General features: G+C 39.3%; 1 protein-coding gene across 2 annotated transcripts in view; it reads right to left on the bottom strand.

The window, feature by feature from the left end:
• ATP2B1 (ATPase plasma membrane Ca2+ transporting 1) overlaps positions 1-22,246 on the bottom strand; it is a 117,128-nt gene extending 94,882 nt beyond the window's left edge. For both annotated transcript variants that reach the window (XM_087814500.1, XM_087814501.1), the window contains exon 1: positions 22,157-22,246. The gene's annotated coding sequence lies outside the window, so the exon portion shown is untranslated. The remainder of the gene's footprint in view (positions 1-22,156) is intronic.
• Positions 22,247-22,872: the final 626 nt, after the last annotated feature.

Raw genomic sequence — 22,872 nt, 5'->3', positions numbered from 1 at the left:
ATACCCAGCTAATAAAATCAGCTACACCAAAAGGGCACTTTTTAAAAATGTTAGTTATTCTTGAGCACCTAATACAGATGTTCACTTTATGTTCACTAACAAGGGAACTTGGCCCTCCTCCCTCTCTTTCTCTCTTTCTCTGCTATCCCATATTAATGTAATGGGAATTCCCAGAACTCAGGCTAGTGTAACTAGTGACTTAGCTTCATGTTTTGATTTTGTTGACCAATTGTTTATAGTTCTATTTCTATGAAAAAAATTTGTTTCCAGTTTTAAATCAAGAAAATTGAACTTTTGGGGCACAACCCAATTTACTCACTGCCTACACTTTACCCCAGAAGTCCATTTAAACTAAGTAAACATTAGCTTCTAAGCTTCAGGCACCACTCTACCTAATTGATATTTTTCACTGTAGCCTCTGCAGTTTGCCCTCTTTTCTTGGGACAAAGTCTTCTAATTCATAGATGCAATTTAATACAATGGTCAGGAAATGCCTCACCAAGAAGGGGACATTCAACAAAGATTTGAAGGATGTGAAAAGTATTCTGGGAATTAAATTCCTTAATAACAAAGTCTAAAGTCAAAAGTTTCCTCCCATTACAAACAGAAATGCTTGCTTTCAACCTCCAATCAAAATGTCTCTTTAACTCACTTAACTGAGAGTAAACACAGGCCAGTAAGCAATACCAGTATTTCCTCAACATTCCCACGACATCTTCCATTTCCCACTTTGGTCCCTCTCATCACTCCCATCCCCCATGAAAGAATTTCCCCCATTTCAGGGGCATTCTTCAGCAACTTCTCTCAATCAAAACAGGCAATATGACATCAGTGATTCTCAAAGTATGGTCCCCAGACTTAGCAGCATCAACGTACCTTGGAAAGTGTTAGAAATGCAAATTATCAGACCTACTCCAGACCTCTTAAATTAGAACCTCTGCGAGTATGACCCAGCAATGTGTTTTAACAAGCCTTCCAGGTGATTCTAATGCATGCTCAAGTTTGAAAATCATGTTCTATTTGACTAAAATTATACTTTAGAGTGAATTTCTTTGCTTTCCTGTTATGGACTGAATTGTGGCTCCTCAAAATTCATAAATTGAAGCTCTAACCCCCAATGTGACTGTCTTTGAAGATAGGACTTTTTAAAGAGGTAATTAGGGTTACATGAGGTTATAACAGTGGGCATCCAATAGGCCTCAGGAGAAAACATCTTGACCTTGGACTTCCAGCATCCATAACTAAGAAAATAAATTTTTGTTGTTTAAGCCATCCAACCTCTGGTATTTTGTTAGGATGGCTCTAGCAGACTAATATATTCCCTTTTACCTCAAGCAGTATTTAATTTTAATGTTTTCTCTCCCTAGGTATGAAATGAAAATGCTGGCCATTGTTAAAAGAAAATTCTCTGAAATTTCCATCTGAAAAACTCATTCTTCGCCAATCTTCTACCCATTTTAGATGACAAAGGAAGTGTTATTTTATACCCCACTCCCCTGAGAAGATCATCCAGAAGTCTATCCTGATTAACCTGTTAGAAATCTATTTCCAAAAAAAGATGGTGCTGCTTCCAATATCTACAAATCCATCCTCAAATCTGACTTTGGTCTACTCTTTATCGTGTCTAAGCAAAGACTACACTCCTTTCTCAAACTTTTTATTCACTATTCTCTCCTAATACAAAAATGCCAGATAACTAATAGCTTTTGAGCGCACTCACTTTTACTTTAGTTCATAGTTAATAAAAATTATATTTAATAAGTTAATAAAAATCATATTTTCCCTTTAACCTAATGTAGTGGAGCACATCATTAAGCCTTCCAAAAAAGGTAAAAAGAAATTTTAGCAAAAATAGTGCTACACTGAGCGCTGTCTTCATTAAAAATGCTAACGTATTAATAAATATTAGCCAACCAATCCTATTCCTGAACAACCTAACCAGCCCAAGAGCACTCTGCAGACAGGCCATTTCCACATGCTTCACTATGCTCACAGCAGTGCATGGCCTATTTGTGTTCAATCTCAAAATGAAACTACATGATTGAGAAGGCTTACATACGCCCAGTGTGTGGCGCGTGTGAATGCATAGATTCATATATCAAATTTACATTAGCTAAACTGACAGTATTTACCACTGCAGTGGCCACATACACACTAAGAAACAACAACTAGGTATTAATGCAAAAAAAAATATGATCCTGTCTCTACCATGTATCTATAATTAATTTAACATAACACCCTTATGGGTTACTTACGTTTTCTAGAAATACAAATAATTAGCCTCTTTCAACTTACACTGCCAAGCTAATCACCTAGTACTTTTCTTATTTAAATAATACTGAAAATATAACTTTCTTACAAAGAAACTACCACACAAAATCTGTTTTCAAATGATATAAAACTGCCTGGCCGAGCCTGGCTCAGAGGTTCAGCATCGACCTGGGATCCAGGAGATCTGGGTTCAGTTCCTGGTCAGGACACGTGCCCAGATTGCGGGCTAGGCAGCCGATCAATGACTCTCTCATCATTGATGTTTCTATCTCTCTCTCTCTCTCTCTCTCTCTCTCCCTCTCCTTTCCTCTCTCTGAAATCAATAAAGATATATTTTTAAAAATAATAATAAAAATAAATTGCATTTAATTAACTAGCATACATTTAAGAAAAAAAAAAAAAATGATATAAAACTAATTAACTAGACCATAACCTGGATGTTTATTTAATTAGAAATTTTTGACTCCAAGTTAAAGAGGCAGTCAAGTTTATAAATGAGATCAGTTTTAAAAGCACATTCCAAACATTACTGGAAAAATATAAAGTTATCTCATTCTTCCCCTTACTGTACATCATCTGATAAAGAATTAATGGTAAAAATTATAAAACTGGGGAACCTGAGTAAAAAAAACATTAAGTTTTATCCCATACACTCTATTTGCTAAAAGGGAAAAATACTAATATACTGAGTAAAAGATCAATAGCGACTGGAATAAACATTATTCACCCAGCAATTGCAGTTGCTAGATTTTACTAGTGACAATTTTTGCTTTTCCCATGTTTAAATTAAACCAAATATGCCTCACATATCTATTTCAGGACCGCTTAAAGATGTCAAAATAAGGAAGCAAAACTCATACAATATATACAAAATCATGCTCTCCATCAACTTAGTCATATGCAGAATGCTAAGTTAGACGTTTGAGGGGGGAAAAAAGAAAAAAAAAAAAAAAAGCCCAAGATATAAGAACACTCTCCTCATACAACCACAGAGGTCTCATCAGTGTTACTCTCCATTAGAGAGGACAACCGAGTGAATTTTAAAGGACCAGTTAAAGCCTATCAGTTGCACAAATGTTTTAGGTTATAAAATAGCTGGAGACCCATATAAATTTTTGCACAACTATTACAAACCGCAGAACAGGAAAGTGAGCTACAGAGATCAGGAGTCAGTTCTACTTCTGGACTACACACATTAATGAAACCATTTTATTCTAAAAGTCTTGCTCATTTAGCATCAACCATTTATAATAAATAAATGGAAAGACAATAAATTTCCATTTATAAGTAACAGAAACTAACTGCTTTAACCAATCTTACCACAGCACCTGACATAATACCTGAAACTATACTTGGCACAACGTTAAGCTGGCAGTCAAATATTTTGTTGACTGAATATTATTTCTGTCAAAGTTTAGGAAAGCTAAACACTGAACAGTAGAATGAGCACTAAGATGGGAGTCAGAGCTGGGTTTTCATTCTCACTGTATGATCTTGGGCAAGTAGCAGTGTCCCCAGGTCTGTTTTCTCATCTATAGGAGAGAGAGATGGACCAGGTTTATCTCTAAGATCTTCCAGCTCTAAAATTCTTGTCCACCCTCAAAACGTTGTCCTCATTACTTATCCCAGTCCAAGTGCAAAAACATCAGTGTTCCCCATCCATGGGTATCTTCTGTTTATGGTCTCCTCTACCAGAATATACACGAAAAAGCCTGAAGCTGAGTCACAATTTAGATTCAGTATCAAGTTCTCGTTCATGATTCAGAACCTTGGTTCACTGTATTGACTTCAGCTGTTTCCATCCTGAACCTAACAACCTCCCTATCTGTTATGATTGGCAATAAACAGAAAGATGCTCTAAAACTTTGTTTTCAATATTGGCAACCTTTTTAAAACCTATATATGGTTTCAACTTCCTGTTTTCCAATTTAGACAAAAGATTGACTCCATTATTGGCTGTCTTGTCAGGTCCTCACAGGGCTGCCAAATAAAATACAGGCCATTCAGTTAGATCTAGGTTTCATTCAATTAACTTTCTTTTTTTAGTGTAAGTACGTCCTATCCCATATTTGGGATACACTTTTATTCACTGTTTATCTGAAATTCAATTTAACTGGGTGTCCTGTATTTTTATTTGCTAAATCTGGCAACTCCAGTCCTGATTTCCTATTATTATATATTACCAGTTTCCAAAGAAAGACATTTTTAAAAAGTAGTTTAAACACTAAATATAATTTAAATTTTCTTTGATTCAGAAGGAAACTGGATTTTCTAACAGCTAAGCTTCACCCCACTCTGGTCTCCCAACTTACACACTTACAGAACACTGGAAATGAGTTATAAAATAGCCCCTACCATCTGCCCCCTGCCTCTTCCTGGCTACAGACCAACAGAACTAATAACCAACCTTCAGCCTTGTAAGATGGAACTTAAAAACATCAAATTCCCAGTTTTTGCTCAGAGGCTGCCTTATTCCAAATCTCAATATGGTTTCTCAATCCTCACCTATTTTTAATTTGCTTTAGTTAGTACATACATTCATCTATCTTACCTAACATCAAACTATTTACGGAGATATTTCTTTTGTATTCTCTTCTTCATCTCCTACCCTTCCCCACAGCCACACAGTACACAAAATGTTATGTATACAGAAGTTTAACAAGTGTTTTCTAAATATTAAGTGTCATTACAGAACAGTATAAACACAGAAGTTGTGATGGTCTGCACTGAATTCGTTCTAATCCTATCACAAACCTGGAATTCACTTTTTGAAATAAATTTGTATCAACTGCTTGACTTTCTATGGTTTAAGCATAAAAGGTACAGAAACTCCAGTTATGAACTTTCTGGATACTTGGGTTATTTCTAAAAAGCATTACTGAGAGTCTGTCCTAAACACTGCTTACTATGCAGTATGACTATAAACAACCAATATTTCCGAATATATATCAGAACATATAAAGCCTAGAAGTATTTATTTTTGCACATTACATCAGCTCATTCTAATAAGGCTGCCACTGCTGAAAACATCTCAAGCACTCCTATTTTGAAATTTTCTTTAGTGCTTGGGCACTTTTCAAAGAAAATATCTTCCCCCAGCCGGCATGGTTCAGCAGTTGAGCATCAACCTATGATCCAGGAGATCATGGTTTGATTCCCCGTCAGGGCACATGCCCGAGTTGTGGGCTCAATTCCCAGTAGGGGGCATGCAGGGGACAGCCGATCAATGACTCTCTCATCATTGATGTTTCTCTCTCTCTCTCTCCCTCTCCCTTCCTTTCTCTGAAATCAATAAAGACATTTTAAAAAGAAAAGAAAATATCCTCAATGACAGCAAATCTTCACTTTTTTGAAAATATATCATCAAGAGTAATTCTGTAAGTAAGTTTCATTAATAAGTGGATGGCTCACACACTATATGTTATAGGGACATTGGTAAAAAAAAAAAAAAAAAAGATTATATAAACTGTTGTTTTTATCACAGGCAAGCATCATGAAATGCATTATTTTATAACACAATCCCCTCAGCCAATTCAGAATGTCAACATCCTAGGCCCAAATGAGTTGTTCAATCTTGTGGGATGAATTCAACAGAATTATGCTTTTTAAAAATTAATAGACATGGATTTTACTATTTATTATTTACCACTTATTAGTTTTGACATGAGTGCTTTCTTGGATCTTGAGGGTTATGGTTTACTACTACAGACCTTAACTTCCCCCCCAAGATATCATCACAAATATCCCATTTCATCAAGAATTACTATTTCCTCCTAAAATCTCTAGTAGCATAAATTCTCCCTTTAAGATCAGGATAATATCAAGTCTTCAGTGTCTGCCACTCAAATGTGTGGCACCATCTTCCCATTTGGCTTTTTGCAGTCAATATTTAGAGTCAGTAAGAGTAAACTAAACCCTTAGCCTCTTGTACATTTTCCCTCAAACCTTAGGTGAGTAGGAAAGCAATTCAGGAACCATTCAAGACCATTTAATTCCAAGAAAAGAAAAAGAAAAAGAAATCTAGCTCTTGGCATTACTTTAAACTGCTGATAACATGTCAGAGACTCAGCACTGTACTATAGCAGAAAGAGCAGTGGACTAGGGAGTTAAGAGAGCCGGACCCACCTCCCTTCACCACTCAGCACGGGGGCAAGCGAACTGACTCATTTTCTCTACATACAGAGAAAGAAGCCTTAATCTTATTTGGAGAGGTAATATGCAGAATAAATAATATCAACTGTCACATGCAACATGCCTCTGACAGCATGCCTTCCAACTATTAAAAAAAAAATCAGGTTCTTATCCTCATGACCTCAAATATCAAAGCCACTAAGCCAAATCCATTTTAACTAACACAATGATCTGAAGTCTGTGACTGTTACTAGTGTAATACTCAAACTCTTCTCCATGTGGAAAGCACATTATATACAGAACTGGGGTTATGAGATTTTTGCCATAAGCTGAAGCTTATCCCTATAGAGATGAAAATTTTATTTTAAATATTTAACACAAAAATCTTCCAACAACATACACAAAATTAGCTTGGACAATTAAAAAAAAAGTCAAACATAATTAAACCAGCAAGTAACCACTCAGGATTACTATTCATTTTTTTAAGACCCACAATATGCCAGGTCCTGGGGATATAACTTCTACCAACCTAGATCTCACTCTTGAAGAACTTTCTCTCTAGGAGGATGGACTTGCAAACATAAATATAAGATGATAAATGTTATTTTAGAAATACCATATTTTCCTGGCTTACATATACTGCAGGAATCATTCTTCCCATTTCTCAGCATTTTTAGCCCATAAAATAGGAAATTCCACCATTTTTTTCCACGTTGAGTTGACAGGAATTTGAATCCTTAATTTTTTCTTAAAGAATCTTTCAAAAGTCTATAATTAAGAAGTAACACCGAAACCAAAAGCTAGTTTATACACAAATTGCCTGTCACATGCCAGGCAAAGCAATTAAAGGGAACAGGATTTGCCACCTCTTGGAAAATCACAGCATTTTCAACTAAAAAAGGATGGCATTTCCTTTTTATGCATTAGCACTTAGAGTTACTATTATACTAAGGATAAGAAAATTTTAAAAAGACAACTTATAAAACTGAGTTTAAGCAACAGGAAATGCAAACAAAACCTTCATACTTGACTAAGTTTCAAAGGTCAATTGTGTTAAGGAGGTAAAGCTCACAGAACAAAGGTTATAAAAAGCTACATGTTACCTACCATGCTGTCATTCCTTATCACTGGCCAAAATGATCTGGATGACTTAAAACTAAGAAAGCCTTGGAACTCAAGATTTTTCTATGTTGGAGAAAGTGCCTATGAGATGCTTCTGTCAGTTAGCAAAACTGCTTCTGTATGTATATCTAATTTTTCATTTTACTCCTCACAACTATTATTAAATCAATAATTTATTTCCTAATAGATGTTTCAGAATCAAGAAAACGCTGCCTTAACATAAAGCGACGGCAACATACACAGAAGCGACCCTGCCTAGGGAAGCTGGGGAACACCTCATCGAAGAACTGACTTTTAAAGTGTCTTGAAGGAAGAGCAGTATTTTGTTATGTGGGGAATTCAGGCAAAGGGAGTATGATGAATAAAGTACGTCACAGACTAATGAGCAGGTCTGGCATGTCTGTAACACAGTAAGAACTCTGGGTATGACTCGAGGTGACCACTGTGACTGACAGCAGAGACAGGGAAGCACAGGGGACTCGGTGTCTAACTGGACACGCATGAATTAATAAGTAAGTGCCAGAGAAGCAGCTAACTTTCTGGAGAGGTTGAGAGGGCTTCATGAAGGAGTTTTCATGATGACTAGTCCAGACGAGGATACTCCAGCTGGGAAGAGCAGCACGGAGCTGGTTTTCAAACCAAATTTTCCGTTAAGTATTGTGAATTCCTATTTTAGATTTTAAAAACCTCCTTTTTCACTGTCAAGATGTCAACTTTCAATTCTTTCTTGTAATACTTATGCTTGCCTCTGAACAACCTTTCCAGTTTCTCCAAATTTGGTCTCATTTGCAGTGTGCTGGGAAGCCAGTTATCGAAATTCTATAGAAATGTATTTAAAATACTAGTAAACACAACAAATAAAACACTTAAAGTGGAGTGAGGCACTGAGAGTGCCTCAAAAGATGCATGGACTCCTGGCTTCTAAGAGTGCTTTTTCTGCCAATTTCCAGGTTCTCTACTTGTTTTACATGGTTCAGGAAACTAGATAAATAATAGGCTTCAGGCTAGGAAAGAAATTATCCCACACCTCTCCCCATTCTGCTAGTCTCCTTCCTTTTAATCCCTTCCCATTTCATAGGTGTTCCAGATGGCAACTAGTCCACTAAGTTGCACTCCACAACAAGGCCATTATTCACTGACATCAGCATTAGAGGAACGTCATGGTACAGATATTTTGGGACATTTTATTCTTTTACACCTACAACTCTTCTAATTAATTAAGAGGCAGTCCCTGAGAGGAAAAACACGCCTTTGGGCATTTAAAATTCATATATATAGATGTATATCTACTAAATTTAAATTTACATTCAATTAACTATATAATCTGTGCTACTTTTCCTCCCCTATATAACACACTTTTATAGCTATCATCTTCAAGTCCTCAATACCACTACAATCTAGTGACTTTGGATGATGACTCCAAACTCTGTGTACATTTGCACCTTCAGGTTAAACTATAATCTCTCTAGACCCACCAAACCATTTGAAATTTCTTCCTTTCAACTTCCTGTGGCACCTGCCTTATAGGGGGCTACCTAGTACTGAATACTGGAAAGACATGGCCAAAGAATCTTCTCAAAGGAGTTTTCTCTTCTTTCAGTACAAAGACCTTCACCAATATAGCCTCTGCCTGGGGAAACATTCAATTTGAATCTACAGGTATACATCAAGAAAGAAGACACAGCATGGGTAAGTCCAAGACTTTGATGCCACTCAGGACTCACAGCCTGGCTCTCTACCTTGACTGTAGGCGGATACACAGCAGAGCTCAGAGCAACTTAGAAAAAATCCTTCAAAAGTAATAGTGACAGAAGGACAGAGATCATTATCAAGATACCATGGTAGCTAAAGTACTGAGATTTGAAAGTTTGACAGCTGACTCCAAAATGCCTTTCTTCTATGTTTAAGAATAGCTGGAAACAATATATCCCCTTTCATTATAGGCGAGATCAAAGACCAGGAAGGGGACATGTGCACACACTTACATTGGTTCCTTGGAAGCATACGGCACCTGATGAATCACTGCACAAAAAAAGAAACTGAGAAGGAACACTGGACACACTGACTGAGGCCGACTTGAAGCTCTGCATAACAGCCTCTCTTCTTGGCAGGTCACAATTGTTCCTGTCTAGCACAGTGATCACAGAAACATTTTTTGAAGGAACATATTTATCCAAAATCTTAAGTTTTCCACTCAGAGTCTGAGGATTAATAAAATTCAGATACAATGTCATAGGAAAAGTATGTTAGGACACCTTCCTAAAACTTCAAAGTTTTATTTCACATACAATACAGACCTTTATTTTTTAGATTACTTCTTAACATACATTTGCATTTAAAAGTTTATATGTTGAATTTTTGTAGAGTTGTCTCCTCTATAAAAAAGAAGATATATTAACTGGTAAAGACATATTTTAGAAAAGTTGTTTACTCATTTTGAAATAAAAGTAACTTCCATTTCTATGGCCTTCTTAGTATTTGATTGCACTTTGGTAAAGTCTATCCTACCCTTTAAAAGCAAGGATGGTAGAATTGTTTCAGAAAGACTTAAATTTATATAGCCTAGTTATAACAAAATATTTTCATCTTCAATAGTTATCATTCAGCTGACAAATTATTCAGCTGAAGTTAAAAAGAAACAGTGTTTGTGATAAAAATACCTCAAACATATTACAGTTTCTAGGAGAGACAAAACAAGTGTTATGCTGGAGTCCAATGTAAGTAGATTCAAATTCAAGACTGGACACAAGATGCTCGTTCAAGAGCTTTAAGAACCTCACAGGTATAAGGCATTGTGCAAGGGGAGGGGCAAGCGACTGAAAGATTAACAGTCCGTTCTCAAACTAAACATCTCATTTTGAGGTATCAAACACATAAACAACAGCAAAATATAAATTTTTATACGTACTATAATTTGAGAAAGTAAGGCAGAAACCTAGAAATGAGCAGCCTGACTGTACACACAGCAAAAGACAAAGAATCCCCACAGAAAAGAGGCTGGCAGAAAATTTTAATCAAAAGATAACAAACTACCCAAATCCCTTAACCCAGTAATTTAAAAGGAAACAATGATGAATGAAGATAAACATCCACAAATTAAGATGATCACTGGAGGATTACTAACATAAGAAAAAAATTCAAAACCCAAACATTCAACAAAGGAAGAGCCGCAGGATGAAATATTACACTCATTAAAATGATATTGAGGAAAAAAATTTAATGACATAAGAAAGTGATATAATGCTTTTTTAAAGTACACACTTATACCTACGTTATCTCAAGCATGTCACTACATTTTTTAAGAGATAAAAAACAAATCAGAATGTTAAAGCTGACTATTTTTTCAGAGATAGGATTATGAGTGATTTTGTTTCATTTTTACATTGTTCTCTATTTTCCAAACATTAATAATCGGTATTGTTACACTTTAAATTGGTAAAAAGATTATGTAAGTCAATGTATTTTGTAGTTCCCTTTAAAATCATTAATAACCCTTTTCATCTTTTTTAGTAGAGAATATATCTCTCCCCCAAATTCCACAAAATCCACTTATTTAAACAGGTTAATATCTGTAAGTTGCTTAGAATAGTACCTAACAGGTAAAAAGTAGATACACAGGTGTTAATTTTAAATTTTCAATAATTTTAAATCCTCTTTACCTGGTCAAAGTAACAAGTGTGTTTTAGAGTTAGTCTACTTTTCACAGCACCTTGGCATGAAATTTTTTTCCCCCTTCTGTGTTTTTGTTTTTTTTTTAATATATATCTTTATTGATTTCAGAGAGAGGAAAGGAGAGGGAGAGAGAGAGAGACAGAAACATCAATGATGAGAGAGTCATTGATCGGCTGCAGCCCGCAACCCGGGCATGTGCCCTGGCCGGAAATCGAACCCTGATCGCCTGGATCCCAGGTCGACGCTCAACTGCTGAGCCACGCCCGGCTGGGCCCCCTTCTGAATTCTAACATCTTTTAAGAGACGACTGTTGTCTCCCTCTGAGATTCTACTTCCTTCAAAGAAAGCAAGAGGAAGAAATTCAGTCAAATACCAAGGTCCTCAAAGGGAAGCCAAGAAATTAATGATGGGGGTGAAATTTTAAAATATGGTCAATTGTAAAGACACACCTACAAAAATATATATACTTTTTAATATGTTTTTATTGATTTTTAGAGAGAAAGGAAGGGAGAGGGATAGAGAGAAACATCGATCACTCCTGCATGCCCTCCACTGGGGATGGGGCCACTGGGGATAGAGCCCATAACCCGGGCAAGTGCCCTCACAGGGAATCAAACATATGACCTCTTGGTTCATGGGTCGACGCTCAACCACTGAGCCACACAAACATAGAGCCAATGTCAGAATCTTTAGGTCCTTTCCCTCTTGCTGGTCAGAGTCCTCAGAGAAGACAAATTCTGGCCAACATTCTGAAAGCTCAGGAAGGGAAGAAGGTGGGGAATCTTAACATAAATATGTAAACTCCACTTAGTCTCACTTGAGTATACTTTTGGCAAGGAGCAGAGTTAAATGCCAGTTACATGCCACTTCTTTAAGTGGAAATCTTAGATAAATACATTTATTGAAAAGCTAAATTATCTTCATGAATGACACACAGCATACCACAAGATTAAATATCAAATGATGACAAGCTAGTTAAAAGACAGTACTAGAAGGCAAACATAAAATAATTAAATGGTTGAAAATTTCGGGGGGGGGGTGTGAAGAAGACCTACTATGTCCATACAATTTTTTTTTAAGTCCATCTTCCAAGAAAGAATATTAATAAAACTCCCTGACTTATATTTTGTACTTTGGGGGGCAGTAACAAAGAAACCAAGTGACTTACCCAAGGTCATTTGGCTTTTTAGTGGTGAGAATCAAACTCCAATTTAAATCTGGAGAGAACTTAAGATAACAATACAGAGTAAAAACCAAAATCAGAAGTTTTAGGTTCAGTCACACATAGGAATACCATAAAGACACACAGGCTCTGAGAAAGGTGGGCATTCCTATTAGCTAAAGGAATGCTGTGGCAAGGGGTCCAGAGGCAAAAGAGAATCGGGTATGTTCCAGTGCTCAATTACATTTATAAAAATAGAGGAGTTTAAGGTCAAAGGCAGGTGAATTTAAACTTTACCCTAAATCCATTGTGCATGCAGGGAATGACTGATGTTTGTTTTTCTGATACCTGACATCCAGAGGGTTTGATGCTACAGGATCTCCTTTTCCTGATGCGTCATCACCTTCCCACTTCACAGACTGACCTCCCTTGTTTTCAGCCCTCCTATTAGCACCGGTGCCCTTTAACTCAGCAGTTCTCCACCACAGTATTAGTTGTCAGGACTGTCCAAAGTAAGCACCTGAAGTTTGTGAGTCAGCATAGTTCCAAGTATCACTCATTTGATTTGGAGTATAGGTAGAAAAGAAAAGGAAAGAATTACAGCAAAGAAACTTAAAATCTTGCATAATTCTAGGTATTAGCAAGGTAGCACAGAGTATATGCCAATCATTCTTGTGTGTTGAAACAAGAAAAGATCAAAACCCAATAGGAAAAGATCATGCTCTAACCCATTTCACTTCTGCTGGTTCCACTAAAGTCTGCCTTCAGATTTCTTTTTATTTTTTCACTACCCAAACCACTCTACATTCCTCTCTCAATCAACAATATTATTATGGTTATTATTGAATGTTAAAGAAAGAGCAAGTCTTAGAATTCCATCTATAATACCCAATCAACAATTAGGTCTATAAAATTTAAAAGGGTTGGGAGAACATTCAACAGCAGTGCACCTATATGGTTTCAGCTATGCTAATCACTGAAAAATAATCTCTGTAGAACAACCTTTTCAAGCATTTTTTTTTTTTTTACTATAACGGCTTACATACTAAACTTTCATAAACATTACTTACATGTTTAAAATTACAACTCATAATTTACGTACTAAATCTACATAAATCATTAAATGTTTGAAATTACATAAGCATTCAATAAGAAATGATAAAGTACAGGCTTTCCTTTCTGGACCTAAGGAAGGCAGTTAGAAGCAAAACCACATCACATGCTTTAAGCTTTAAGAGACCATATACCTAACACTTCTTCCTGATGCCTATAGTGATTCTGCACCAGGTCATGAGCTAACCAACAGTTCACCCTCAGTTCATGGGAAAGAACTCAAAAAAATCACAACCTGCAGGAAACAGACATTTTAGAACTTAGCTCCATGGTATTCCTATCAATGAACAGCAACTACAAGAATATCATACTTTAAGTTTTAAACCATAATATATGCTTCAAATTATGGTATTTTCACATCCTGCGATGTGCTAATGGATTACAGATCTAACAAGCACATCTTAAGAACATCAATCCTGATGAAGGGAAAAGATGTCACAAGGCAAGGAAATAGTGAAAGTGTACATCTTAAGATATAAATTTTGGCTATTATAATGAATAGTATCAGAATAAATTCTAAAGTGGACAAATTACTCACTACACTGAAATTCAGAAATGGAAAAAACTTCCTATACAGAAGCTAAATTCTATTATACTAGCAACATTCTATGAAATGTACTGTTCTCCAGAAGTAAAACTGGTTGTCCTATGAATCCGAGTAAAGTTAAAATTTCAAAGGCAAAAAGGCTTTAGAAATTCTCCAAGAAAAATTCCTTAACCTCATCTGCTTTACATTAACAATGCAAGCTATACAATGTCTAAGTCCTAAACCGATATGCCAAAAAAATACTGATTAAACACTGCTAAACAAAACAAAAGGATATATAATAGATGGGAAGTGTATGATCTAGACCACAAATGTAGAAAAATTCAGACAAATAAAAAAATTAATGAATGATGACTGGGAAAGATAAACTAATGCTGAATTTAGAAGGATGGAAACATTTACATGGACAAGAAGAGGGAGGGTCCTCCTATCAGGTGATAGAAAGAACACACATAAAGTCACAGCAAAGGGAATGAGGAGGATGTATGTAGGACACTGCCAGATTATGACTGTCATGTAGCACGCAGTCAGCAGTACTCCAGGAAGCATGATTCATAATGTGTTCTGTGTGAACAGTACCCCATGGAGGTGTGCAAAGTGGTGATCCTGGTTAGGTAATACAGAAAAGTATCAGGTGAGATGTCGGACTAAAAGGGATGCTGAGGCACTAGCTGGTTGTCTCAGTGGCTAGAGCGTCAGCCCGCTGACTGAAGTGTCCCGAGTTCGATTCCAGTAAAGGGCACATACCTTGGTGTTGGGCTCAATCGCCTGCCCTAGTTGGGGCGAATGTGGGAGGCAACCAATCAATGTGTCTCTCTCACATCAATGTTTCTCTTTCTCTCCTTTCCTTCTTCCCTTCTTTCCACTCTCTCTGAAAAGCAATGGGAAAAAAAAAAGGATGCTGTGAAATAGGGGAGCAAAACACTAAATATATTTAGATAGACTGAGTCTATTATTAGCGTATCAAAGGATGGGCAAAGTGCCAAAGGGGAAAAATGCATGAACCAGCATGTCTTGGATTTGGATTTTGCCCCTCTCCCCCTATGAAGCCCCTATGAATATTTCTTAGAACCAGTGTTCTAAAACACACTTTAGAAAACACTGGGCTGTTTTATAAAAGACCTTCAGAGTAAAGCTGTATGTTGATAAAGAGAAAAATGAGGAACCACTGAAAGTTTTAGTGAAGAAATGACAGCAGGAAAGCTACCAAAAAAAAAAAAACCACACAAAAAACCTGGCACAAATAAGAAAGGTAGATTAAAGCAGCAGATCTGAGAATTTTGAGAGTAAAAGATTGTTTAAAATCCTCCTGGGAGTGAAATCACTGAGTTAATACAGTGAACAATAAACCTACATTGTTAATAACCAACTTATTTAAAAAGCATTTTTAAAAAATCAAATCCTTTTTAATATCTACTTTTCAAAAAATAATAACCTTTACTCCTAAATTTATCAGGTCTTTACAGTAGTTACACCAGTTCACAGTCAAGCAGTATAATCTCAGATTTCACAGCGTAAGCAAGCACTGGTCCATTCAAAACTATCCTTATTCCTTCCCCCAGAGGCCCCGGTGACAGTAATATTAACACAAAGCGGGTATCCAAGATTCTGAGAAACCATCTTGTTGGGAGTTACTATACTTAGAAATACCAAATAATATTCTTACTAAAGAGGTAACTAAGAACACTGCATACTGTTTAGATAGAATAGGTAACACTGTCCTAGAAAAAACTTAAAAAAAAACAACAAAAAAACTTTAAAAGAATATGGTGAAAAGTTTACCCATAGTTTATTTGGATCCCACTGCCAGAAGCTTTATTAGTTTAGATTTCTATAATCATTTGTAATTATAACCCATGATTCCTAAAAATATCCCAAAGCCTAGCCAACAAACCTAAGTTTTTGGAACAAACAAAAAAAGCAGTCTTGAGTTGAAACTGCTTTGAAATTAATTTCGTTATAAAATGTGTTTAAAATACAGATGCAACTATTTACTATATTATTATAAATGTACTACTAATAATAACATAGTAAATATAATAATATAGTAAATATAAGTATTTATAAATATAAGTATTCATTTATTATAAATGAAGCAAAAACAACTGCATTTTAAAACTGGTCTTAAGTAGGAAATAACCCATATGTGGTATATACCATTAGATAAAACAATTCAAAAAGTCAGATCAGTTTATAACAAATGTATTCCACTACATTTAAGTGGAATAGCAGTAACTTCTGTTCTAATGCACAGAATGGGAAATTATCAATTAGTCTTATATCAATAGTCTTTAAAGAGTACTAGGCACTAACCTGCTGTTTTTGAAGGAATTGCTGCTTGTTAACTGAAGCTAATAAGAACCACTACTTATTCACCAATTTATGTACTTTTATTTTGAAGGACCAACCAATGTCTTTCCTGCTAACAAAAAATAACAGCTAGACTACAGCATAAATATACAGTACTGTACTGACACAGTATGCATTACTTTTACAAAAATAAGCTCCCAAGTTGAAGTCATTTGGAAATGGCAGACACTGAGGCATGAAAACAAAAAAAGAACATTCTCTAAGAGTTCATACAGTGCTTAATAAGTAACAGTAAATAACCACAGGTGGACCTTCTCCTGAAAGAAGACAATGCACACCTATAACAGAAATAATTTCAATTTATCAATTTTACAATTGTCACAAAACCAAGTCCATAAATCAAACCCAGTTATAATAGTCAAAACTATTTAAAAACACTAATTCGACTATATTCAAAGTCAAATAAATCAATGATGTCCTAATTTATAAAAGCATCTCTACCATATAATATAATTTTAACCTAGTTATAAGTTCAACATCAATGTTTTTCAAAATGCAGACTACTAGGCCCCACCCCAAACCTGCTGAATCAGAATTGCAGAGGCAATGCCAGGGAATCTGCACTTTCAATAACTCCCCCAGGTGATCATGCACACTGATGCTGGAGAACCACTACCTTCCTTGTGAGATTTATAGTAAGGTTTTGGATTTCAAGAACTAAAATCTCCTGGCTTGAGACCATTTTAAACTAAATTTCACTCACAGATTAGTATTTCAAAAAGATTTAGATAATAAACATGTTGTGGAAGAAAAACAAGTACACAAAAATATTATAGCAGGAATTAAAAGATGAAACTTATAGGCCATTTTACTTTTAACTCAAGATTTAAGACATGCCTAAATAATTTCAGAGACCAATGGGTCTTTGAAAACAAAACTGCTAAATTAAAGCACAGTATTTCAAATATGTTCAATTTCATTTACTCAGCTGTTAAGTAAATCAGGGTATGAACTATTTACATTATACCAAATATAAGCAATGATTAAACTATAAAGCTAAACCCAAATAAATCTGTTTATATTCTACTACAAAATTTACTCTGGTCAGGAACTGATTTTCATAAATTTCTGTAACTTTAACAAACTTATATAAACATGTATAATGGAAAGAGCAATGGAGCAAAAACCAGAAGCCACCTAAAGTCTAGTTCTGGCTAATCTGGTGGCTATATGACCTTAGGACTAGACAAATCATTTTACCTTGGGGGTGACGTGGGGGAGGTAACTGTTTACTCAGTATCTCACAGGATCATATGTTGTGAGAATCAAATCATACAGTATGTAAATACATTCTGAAATATTGTAAGGCACTTTATAAATCAAAAGGCATTATTTAGAGACCAAAATTTGAGAGAGTCAATCTGTAGTTGCCTGCTACAAAATAGAGTATTATGGACACAATGAAGAACATAAAAACTGACCCTTCAGATTCAATTAAATATAGAATACTATTTGTATATTCTGTAAATTATAAGTATAAAACATAAGAAATCAATGCGGTTACCTGTCCTATGTTGCCATTTATAACATCCATTTCTTGTTTCAAGGTATAAATGGTATTAATTAGGCCATGAGTTGATAATTGTCACGACTGGTCCGCTTTCATTCTCTATACTTTCATGTATTTTACAATTTCCATAATAAATTTTAATAAAACAATGTATATGTTTGTATACAAAACATTTATGAAAGCTAAAAAATAAATCTCTTTAAAAGTTATTTTTTTTTTGAAAATTACTCCCATAACTATTTTATCATTTTCCTTCTATGTTATCTCAGATTCTGTAAGTTCCAAAGTAAGCTGCTCTCAGTACCCTTCTATATCACGACACCTACTGGAAAATAATTACTCTTTTCTAACTAGATGAGTAAATATTCTTACCCAAACTGCAAAAATATAATTCTTAAGTTTCTACTTCCTGATCTTTACTCCTATTTTTTCCTCATTAAAAAATTCCAAAATTAAAAAGTGAAAACAACCAGTTTCGACTGCATGTATGTGTAAAAACATAAGGGGAAAGAAAAGGGCAAATACTCTTTTTTGCTAGTATTGAAAAAGACCAGCAAGAGCTGTAATTAGACACTACTCCTAAAACCTGTAGACCTATACAACTCAATTAACATGGTAAGAGACCGTTTCATCCAAAATGAAGTTAATGTGTCTGTCAGACAAATGAAATCCCCAAATCAAGGATTCTATCAAAGTGTGTATAACAATGTACAATTACTTTGCATACATCAACCTAATTGCTCAAATAATGTCCTTTAACCTGGGGCCATATTCCACAGATTGAAAAAGCATAAACCACCTTTCACCTCAAGCAGATTTGTTCAGTTTTAACTTAATAAAATGTATCTATAGCTCAGTAGCTCATGTTTTATAGCAGTTTGTGAAGGAATCACAAGTGTTGAAACTTAAATGCAGATAGAAGGGCAGTAACAGCTTGTGGTTTATAATTAAAACTATATTTGGTAATATCCACATAGTAATTTACTCATTACTTGAGAGCTAAATCTTTGTTTCTTCTGTGCTTAAAGAGATAGGGTTCCTTAATTTTTTTATTTGAGAAGGAGGAGGACAGGAGGGAGCAAGTGGACAAGGGAAGGAAATCTCACCAATTCAACTGTCACTACAGCATTTGGTTTCTAAGCGTTAAAAACTCCATTTATTTTTATATGTGATACATTTGAGAGGAGCCACATATAGAAACCACTTTTTTCCAACATGGTCTTTACTAACTTTGAATGTAAGTCCTGCTGCAAGTCCTCATTTGTATTATTTAAAAACAAATAATTGCAACTCTCAGTAAAACCATAAAAGGCAAGCTGTTGGAAGATGAATAAGAAAAAGAATCACTATACCTTATTCAAGCAAAGGTTAGTAATTTTACATGTTTACTCTAGAATGTTACTAGCACACAAGTTAAAAAAAAAAAAAGACTACTATTATGCTGATAGGTACCCTTATTTGGTGGCAATGGCTCGTTGTCACTTACACTGCAGCTATTACTTTATTTCTTTCCCTAAGTGTCCAGATATTATTACTCCTATGATTTTATCATAAGCACAAATCAAAACTAGTTTCTTGCCTCATTCCAGAATCCTACATTAAACCCCAAGCTTCAATTTGAAAGTCATGATTTCCCATATAATTGCAGAAATCCCCCCTAAAAGAGTGAGGAATTACAGAAAAATGAAGACAAAATCACCTTATACATCTAAATGAGGATGCCAGTAAAGACAACTGCAATAAAAATCAAGAAGGCGTACTCTGAATTTTCACCATTTTAATAAAACAAAATCATGAAATTTTAAATTAAAGGTGGCGCTCTGTCCTCAACTCACCCGATTGTGACTCACTTTTGCAGACTATATGGTAGGCAATAACACTTACTTTTCAAAGATCTTAGCAGTTACACCCAAGCCAAAATCAGGACAGAGATCCACCCTTAATTACAGCAATTTAACTGTCTCATCCAAAGCAAGGTAGAAAGTAAAACGTCCCCCTGAAATCATGGCTACACAAGCCCATTTTATATACTAGTTTTCAAAGGCCCCCTTTAAAGAAAATGTTTCTGTTTACTTAAAATTTGAACTCACCAGGTCGAAAAAGAAAACAGAAGAGGAGGGGGACCCAGCCCAAAGTCCAAATACAAAACGAGACTCTCCTCCAATCCCTCTAATTCCCCCAATCCGCCTCTGCCACACACAAGGACAGGGAGTCTGGGGAAGGCCAGCGGCAGGGCCAGCGGGGAAGGCCCTCCATTCACTCACGTGGGCCACCATCCAAAGGGTTACACACCCTCTGCCCGAGGAGAGCCTCATACAAAGCAGATCCTTACAAGTACCTCTTATTATAAAATACACCCACGCTGTACAAGAGCTTTGTTTTAAAATAAGGCTGTCCTCAGGTGGAGGAGGTGAAACACAACAAAGGCTTCCATGTTGAAAGACAGACAGCCCAGAGACAAGCGTATACCTACACGCGTATGAAAAAAAATCCATAACTAATTGATCAGCAACAGCAATCGATACCAACAGGAGCCATTAGATTATTAATAAACCCAGAAAAGTGGAATGCATTGCAGCCACAGGGGCTGTCTGCTGCGATCTAACCCCAGGGAAAGGCAAAAATACGCCTGCGGAGGAGGGTCCAGCCCGTCGCGGACTGAGAGATCCCTCAGCCCACCCCCAGCGCCCCCTGCCCTCGGCCTCAAGTTCGCCGCACCGCACAGGATGCGAGCGAGCACACTTTCCAGCGCCGCGAGTCCCGCAGAAAACTGGTGAATGAAATGCGCACAGAGACCAACCTGCCTAGTGGCCGCGGCGCAGAACCAGGGGTCGCTAACTAGCTTAGCCACAGGGTTCCCCCGCAGCACGGAATAAAGGGAGCATACGCCCCCAACCCCGCAATCGGAATGCGGTTCTTCCTCACTGACCCTTTCCAAAAGGGAGTGGAGAACACAGGGTGTCTCCCTCCCCCCCAAACTAAATCGAAAAACGTGAATCGGAAGCAACCGGGAACATCCAGGAGAGGAGGGTAGAGGAAAACAGGAGACGCCAGGAGAAAGGCGAGACGGCTCTCCAACTCCCGGGGAAATCACCGTCCGGTGCGATACGAATCAACCAACCAGCCCCGGACAGGGGCCAACGAGGGGTTCCCGTCGGAGACCCAGTGGGGTCGAAGCCGGGGAATAAAGGGGTGACCCCCTCGGGGCGAGGGGAAAGAGTGCCTGGCACCGCTGCCCTCAAGGTCACCACGAGCCGGGCGGGGGCGACTGGCGACGGGATGAGCTACCGCTCTGCCGAGGAGGCTCGGAGAAGAGCTGCGGGTAGACCGACGAAGCCCCAACGAGCCCGGTCCCTCGGGTCCTGGGCGGGACTCCGGCCGGCCCCGGCGCTGAGGCGCACTCCCAATAACCCGCTCACCTTTACGATTTCCCGGTGCGGGCGCGGCAGGAGACAACCTGCAAGAGGACCCCCGAACGCCCCGCCAACTTCTCCCGAACCCGCTGAAGCCGCTGCAATCCGCGGGGCACCCAGCTGTCAGGACCCCCTCCGCGACGCCCCGACCCCCGTGTTCCGCCCGGCCTTCCGCAAGTGACCTGCCCCATCGCCCCTGCCGAGGGCGGACGGCGGCAGCCACTCACCTCGCCCGGCAGCAGGAACCATTTTCCAAAGGAGGAAAGGAAGGGGAGGCTGCAGGGGGGCCGGGGGTTGGGTGGGGGGCAGCGGGAAGCGTAGAGAATTGGGGCTCGGTCCTTGGCGCGTCCGCAGCCGGCTCGCAGGGCTCGGCGCGCCACACGGAGGTGCGGTTGCACCTCGAAGATGAGGCTGCTGCGGAGCCTAGAGGCTCGGCGTCCACCAGCCGGGGCTCCCTACTCACGCTGCACAGTGAAGAGGCGGCGGAGCAGGAGGCGGCACCCGGCTCGGCCCCCGCCCAGAGCCCGGCAGCCGCCGAGTGGCCGCCCGCGTCCCCGCAGGACCCGCCTCCTAGGCTCCGCAAAGCCGCACACAGGGCGCGCCGCGCTGGGCACGGGCAGCTCCGCCAGTCTCACGCCGCCATCCGCAACAGCGGCGGCGGCGGCGGGCGGGCGGGGTGCAGACCCCTCGGAGAGCACCGCAGCCAGGCGCGCTAGGGGCGGGGCCCGCGGCCACCGGGCGGACGGCCGAGCACGAGGGGGCTGCGCGCAGCTTAGGGCATGAGCCCCGTTTGCACCGGGTGGCCCGCAAGCTTGTCGGAGTAGGCAGGGGAAGAGAACTCTCACCCGTTCCGGTCTGGCGCTCCTTTCTCTTCACACCCACACGCCTCCCGCTCCACGCTGGCGGCGCAGCTGCTCCCGCTGCCGCTGCCACCGCCGCCGCCGCCGCCGCCGGAGCTCGCGCCGCCGCCGCTGCCGCCTTGGCTGGGCGCGGTCACGTGACGCGGCCCGCGGGGAGCCTGGGGGCGGGCGGGCGCGCGCGCGCACGCGGTAGTAGCGCGGCTTGGAAAGGGACTGGGATCCGAGCGGCGCGGAGGGGGTGTTTAAGGGGAGGACCCGGCGAGCGCGCCCCCGGCCGGCGAGCGCGCGCCCGGCGATTAGAACTTGCCGCGGGGTCTGGAAAGGGCGGCTGGAGTGCGGGGCCGGGGCTCACGCCTCCGCCCGCCCCTCCCTCTCTTCCTTCGCCGAGCGCCCGGGCTCGCCGCTGCCCCCGCCCCCTCTCTCAAGCGCCTTTCCTTCTGCCGCTGCGCGCGATTGGCTGGGAGGTTCTGACGTCCTTGTTTCCATGACGTATCGGGGCGGGGGGTGGCGGGGGGACGAGGGGGTGGCTGGGGCGTGCGGGGCGGTAACAACGTCAGTCACAGCTGCTGTGCCGGCGCGGGGTCGGGCCGCTCCCGCGACTGTGGAGGCTGCAGAGCGCGGACTGCCGCAGGCGGACGCGGGCGCCTTTCACCTGGGGCGCCGCCCGAGCCACCTACGACGCGCGCCCCTCCGGGCCCAGG

The sequence above is a fragment of the Miniopterus natalensis genome, chromosome 2, assembly GCF_054644295.1.
Source record: "Miniopterus natalensis isolate mMinNat1 chromosome 2, mMinNat1.hap1, whole genome shotgun sequence".
In the NCBI taxonomy this organism is placed as follows: Eukaryota; Metazoa; Chordata; class Mammalia; order Chiroptera; family Miniopteridae; genus Miniopterus; species Miniopterus natalensis.
This window is presented reverse-complemented; position numbering and strand designations above follow the sequence as displayed.